Genomic DNA, 6,107 nt, shown 5'->3' on the forward strand with positions numbered 1-6,107 from the left:
GTGTGGCCAGCAGCAGCAGAGCTGCTGTGCCACCCCTGACCTGCCCCCAGCTCTGCACACAGACATTGCTGCTGCAGCTCTAGAGAAGGGGATATATGGGGGATCTGCAGTGAGCACTCTGCTGGGAGAACCTTCAGTTTGTTGAAAGCCACAGAGAGCACAGCTCTTCATTGACACAGTTGGGAGCCACAGTAAAGGTGGAGAGAATGTAAAATGAAAAATGGCATAAGCAATTGCCTTTCTTTGTGGAAAATATCGAAAAACCAAAACACAGGAAAAAAAGCCGTAATCTACCCAACAAGAAGTATCAAAGGTGTATTTTATTACAAAAGATTTGCAGAAACTGGCCAGCAGTTTAATGTTACTGAACTCGTCCAGTGATCAGTGTCCACACGGCAGCCTTGAGGTCCTGGTTCCTCAGGCTGTAGATAAGGGGGTTCAGGGCTGGAGGCACCACCGAGTACAGAACTGACACTGCCAGATCCAGGGATGGGGAGGAGATGGACGGGGGCTTCAGGTAGGCAAAGGTGCCAGTGCTGAGGAACAGGGAGACCACGGCCAGGTGAGGGAGGCAGGTGGAAAAGGCTTTGTGCCGTCCCTGCTCAGAGGGGATCCTCAGCACGGCCCTGAAGATCTGCACATAGGAGAAAACAATGAACACAGAACAGCCAATACATACACGGATGGAAAACAAAAGAAGCCAAAGTTCCCTGAAGAAGGATTTGCAGCAGGAGAGCTTGAGGATCTGGGGAACTTCACAGAAGAACTGGCCCAGGGCATTGCCCTGGCACAGGGGCAGGGAAAATGTATTGGCCGTGTGCAGCAGTGAATAGAGAAAGGCACTGGCCCAGGCAGCTGCTGCCATGTGGGCACAAGCTCTGCTGCCCAGGAGGGTCCCGTAGTGCAGGGGTTTGCAGATGGACATGTAGCAGTTGTAGCACATGACGGTCAGGAGATAAAACTCTCATGACATGAAAAATACGAACAGAAACACATGTGCAGCACATCCTGCATAGGAGATGGTCCTGGTGTCCCAGAGGGACTTGTGCATGACTTTGGGGACAGTGGTGAGGATGGAGCCCAGGTCGCTCAGGGCCAGGTTGAGTAGGAAGAAGAACATGGGGCTGTGCAGGTGGTGGCCGCAGGCAAAGGCGCTGATGACGAGGTCGTTGCCCAGGAGGGCAGCCAGGGAGATGCCCAGGAAGAGGCAGAAGTGCAGGAGCTGCAGCTGCCGCCTGTCTGCCAATGCCAGCAGGAGGAAGTGGCTGATGGAGCTGCTATTGGACATTTCTTCACTCTGGGCATCATGGACTGTTAAAAGAAAACAGTGAGAAGCTGGGGCAGATTTCCTTGAGACAATCCTATGCTCTTTGATTAGGAATCCCTTTTAAACTATTTCTGTTGCTTTGTAGGAAAATAAGTAGTTTTTTAATTTTTGAGTTGATGTTTGTGCTGCTGAGTCACTGCCTCATTTTCAGCACTGCTGTCAGCCTGAACACTGGGGAGCCCAGAGGGAAAACAAAACTCCCTGTGGCCCTGTGCAGTCAGACCTGCTAGTCCCCACACAGGTGCCCTTAGTTCATTTCACCTCCTGATCATGGTTCAGGATGGACACACTTACATCATGCTTGGAAAACAAAGTGAACTTTTTGAAGGCTCCTGTTTCAAAATTAATTTCTCTAAACTCTTCTCTTTTCCTGTGCAGCATGGTAGGGAGAAATACCAAGGGCTGTTCTGGCTCTCTGCTGTCTGGAGCTGTGCCTACTGGGAGCTGTTTCTCTCTATTCAAGCCTTGTCCCTACCAGTGCTCCCTGAACCCAGCCCAGCCCTGGGGGCTCAGCTCTGCCCTGCACACCCCTCCCAGCACAGGCCACTGCCCAGGGCCATCTAAGGCTGGCCTTAGTACCTGGTTCCAGCAGCAGGGCCTTAAGGGCAGCTCAGAAAAACAGAGATGCTGCAAGCCAGGGTGCTGCTGGTGCTGTCTGGAGGTAGAGGAGGGTGAGGAGGCACTTTCGGAGGGAGCTCTGAGGCAGATCTGCTGATGCCCAGGGTGACACTGCAGGAGTGTCAGAGACACAGACAATCCTGACAGCCCCTTTCCTTTAGGAGAAAGCTGAGAGCAGCCCTGGCCATGCAGCACAATCTCCACAGCAGGAGGAACCTGCCCTGATGGGGGTGGCTCCTTCCACCTCCAACTTCTCCCCACAGCCCATGGGGAGCTGCCAGGCAGGCTGAGAGCTGCCCCTGGCAGGTGGCCGATCCCCTGGCCTGGCCAAGAGCCCTCAGGGCTGGAGCGCCTGCTCTGCACCACAGCCCTGGGCAGCCCTGACTGCAGCCCCAGCTCCAGCCCCTGCAGCCGTCCCTGGCAGCAGGAGCCGTCCTGCCCTGTCCCTCTGACGGTGCCCAGGGCAGCCCCGCTCTGGAGCACATCCTCCCCCAAAGCAGAAAGGGCAGCAGAGCCATCCTTAGAGTGCTGTCAGTCTTGTCCTGGGGCAGCTTTACGAGATCCCTACAGCCAGAGATGACTGTGCCAGAAGTGGTGAACATTTCTCCATGAAGAAGCGCAGAGATATCAAAAGGTGTGAAGATTTCTTCATGAATAATGAATAATGATTTCTTCATGAATAATCTCAGAATTTTCCATCCAGTTTCTTTATGCCTCTGTCTGCTTTGCCCCTCTCAAGTACCTGCAGGCAGTGCCCTCAGCCCTGCTGGGCTGGGAGAGGAGCTGCTCCTCAGGAGAAATGTCTTTTTGAATATCTTCTTATTTTCCAAGAGCTGCCTCTGTGCCAGGAGCACAGCCCAGCTCATCAGCACAGACACAGCACAAGGACTTTAATGAGCCTGTTGGAAGTTTAGTGCCGAGTTCCTGAACATCAGTCCCTGAGAGTCAGTGAAATAAATCTCTCAAGAATCCAAAGTCACATACAAACTCCAAAGTTTCTTGAAGTTTTAATGGGTCCCACTGAGGGACACAACTGAGAAAGGACTTTTATGACCCTCCCATGGATTTGGTGTTGTTTACAGTGGTGTCAGCCCCAGAGAATGTTTAAAAAACTTTTCAAGAACTCTTTCAAGAACTTTTGGAGAACTTTTGAAGTGAGATTGAGACTCAAAGTTTCTTGAAGTTTTGATGGGACCCAGTGAGAAACATGGCTGAGAAAATGTCCCCAGGTTCCAGTTAGAGCAGAACACTGCAGGCAGTGGTGACAGGTGGGGACAAATCAGGGATAGCTGCCTCTGATGCTGAGCAAACCCTGTGCCCTGTGCAGTCCAGGCTGTCCTACAGTGTCCATGCCCTGTGCCTCTGTCCCTGCAGGCTGTTGTCACCCCCCAGCTGCCCCACCTTTGGGGAAGGCTGGCCCCTTCCTTTGCTGACAGCTCTGTGTCCTGCCTGCCTCTGTCTGGCGACACAGAGCCTTGGGCTTGAAACCAGGAGGGTTCATTCAACATTTACCATGCTGTCATTTACCATGCCTGTCAATTTTTGGCACAGGAACAAGGCGTGTAGGGCCTGCTTTGCCAGCAAGGATCATTGTAAGACAAGAAGAAGACATCTGGCTCAAGAGTCCACCGATAGGAAAAAACAACTGAATCTGGGACCTTGGGGTTGGTTTTATGGTAATGGCTAAATTGGAATACAGATGTAGCAATGCTATATAAGTACCACCCTTTTAGAATCACATGTCCATGTAAGGTTATGAATTTCCACACCTTAGACCTAAGCCTAAAGAAGTGATGCCCTCTTAACTGCAAGGCAGTGTTCAGGAGTCTTATTCTGATATTTCGTAGATTTGGTGACAGAGGGGCCTCACAGAACCAAGGAGGCTCCTATGACACGTTGGAATCTCCTGAAATCAAACTCCTTTTTGACACAGCAGGGCCACATGGAACCAATGGTCCATTGTGATAGTGCAGATCCAAGGAGACCATGGGGACACTCTGGAACCTCATGGAATCAAAAGTACATTGTGACAGAGAAAGGCTTCATGGAACCAAGAGTCCATTGTGACACAGCCAGACCTTGTTTGAACAATGGAACCATTGCTGACAGTACAGAAACTCATGGAACCCAGGGGCCACTGTGACACTGTATGGGCTCATGGAACCCAGGGGCCACTGTGACACTGTATGGCCTCATGGAACCCAGGGGCCATTGTGACACACCGGGGCTGCATGGAATGGAAGGTCCATTGTGACAATGCAGATCCAAGGAGACCATGGTGACACTGTGGGGCCTCGTGGAACTAAGGTGACCATATTATACTGTGGGATGTCATGGAATGAGGGTCCATGGTGACACTGCAGAACCAAGGAGATTGTTGTTGGCAGTATGAAAGCTCACGGAACCAGCAGTGCATTGGGATACAGCATGGCCTCGTGCAACCAAGGGTCCATTGCAACTCTGTTGGGCCCCACAGAACCACAAGCCGTTGTGACACAGCGTGGCCACGTGGAGCCAAGGGGCCATTGAGACACTGAGGAACCTCACGGAACCAAAGGTCCCTTGTTACACTGTGAGGCCCTGTGGAACCAAGGGAACCACAGTGACATTGACGGCCTCATGGAACAGTGGAGATCATTATGACCCTTTGGAACCAAGTGGCCATTGTGACACTGCAGGGTCTTGTATAACCAAGAGGCCTCATGGAATCAAGGGGACCATAGTGACACTGTGGGGCTCCATGGGACAAAGGGGCTGTACTGACACCATGGAACCAAGGAGAGCTTTGTTACACCAGAGGGCATCATGGAACCAAGGCAGCCCTTGTGACACAGCTCGGCCTCATGTAACGATGGAGACCACTTTGTTACATGAGGCCTTGTGGAACCAAAGGACCATTGTGGCACTGCAGGGCCTCATGCAACCAAGGGGACAACAGCGACACTCTGGGGCTCCAAGGGACCAAGGGGGCATTCCTTTAGTGCAGAACCAAGGAGAGCATTGTGTCACTGTGGGGCATCATGAAACCACAGGTCCATTGTGACACAGCATGACCACAGGAAACCACAGAGGACATTTTTACACCTGGAGGCCTTGTGAAACCAAAGGGCGATTGTGGCACTTTGCATCCCCATGGAACCAAGGAGTCCATTGTGACACTATGAGGCCCTGTTGGGTCCAAGGCCAATTGTGGCACTGTGAGGCACCACTGAACCAGGGAGACAAATGTGACACCACAGGGCCCCATGGAACTAAGGATTCATGGAACAGTGTGGGACTCATGGAACCAAAGGTCCACTGTGACACTGTGGGGCCTCATGGAATCCTGGTGACCAAAGTGACACTTCAAGGCCCCATGGAACCAAGGGTCCATTGTGATACTGCAGTACCAAGAAGACCTCTGTGACATGGCAAGGCCTCATGGAAGCAAGAGGGGACAATTGTGATGCTACAAGGCCCACTGGAAGCACGGAGCCAGTGTGACACAGCTGGGCCTCATGCAGCCAAGGGGCCACTGTGATCCTGAGAAACCCAAAAGAACCAAGGGACCACTGGGACACTCCAGGAGTATAAAGAATCATGGAGAGCAGTGTGACACTCTGTGGCCTCATGGAACCAAGGGGGCCATTATGTCATTGTGCAGCTCCAAGGAACCAAGGAAACCATTTTGACATTTCAAAGCCTCATGGAAGCAAGGGACTATTGTGACACTGTGGGGCCCCATGGAAACAAGGGGCCAGTGTGACACAGCGGGTCCCTGTGGGACGAAGGTTCCAGTATGAAACTATCATTGTGACACTGTGGGGCCCTGGGATCCAAGGGAACAGGTGACAGGTCTGGTTGGCTTGGCCTGACTGACTCAACTGACCTCGGTATGGTGACGGTCTCTTCTCACGTACCCCTGCAGCACTGGGGCTCTGTGCTTTCCTTTCTATGGAAAAGAACCATCCATATTTCCAGGTGCCCGTGGCCAAAACTGATACTCCCTCAGAAAAATTCCCTATATGGAAGGGTTCTCCCAGACAAAAGCTTCAAGGACAGAGAGTTCTGGCTGGCCTTGGCCTCTGGTGGTCACATCTCATCTCAAAGAGGCCCTGAGGAAAGGATTTAAAAAGTTTTGACTACTGGAACATCAATGAGTCTCTTGTTCTCTGAAAAACTC

General features: G+C 52.0%; 1 pseudogene; it reads right to left on the bottom strand.

Annotated features, from left to right (window-relative positions):
- Positions 1-341: 341 nt before the first annotated feature.
- On the bottom strand, positions 342-3,296 carry LOC136373046 (olfactory receptor 14C36-like; annotated as a pseudogene).
- Between the last annotated feature and the right edge of the window lie 2,811 nt (positions 3,297-6,107).

The sequence above is a fragment of the Sylvia atricapilla genome, chromosome 30, assembly GCF_009819655.1.
Source record: "Sylvia atricapilla isolate bSylAtr1 chromosome 30, bSylAtr1.pri, whole genome shotgun sequence".
Taxonomy (NCBI): Eukaryota; Metazoa; Chordata; class Aves; order Passeriformes; family Sylviidae; genus Sylvia; species Sylvia atricapilla.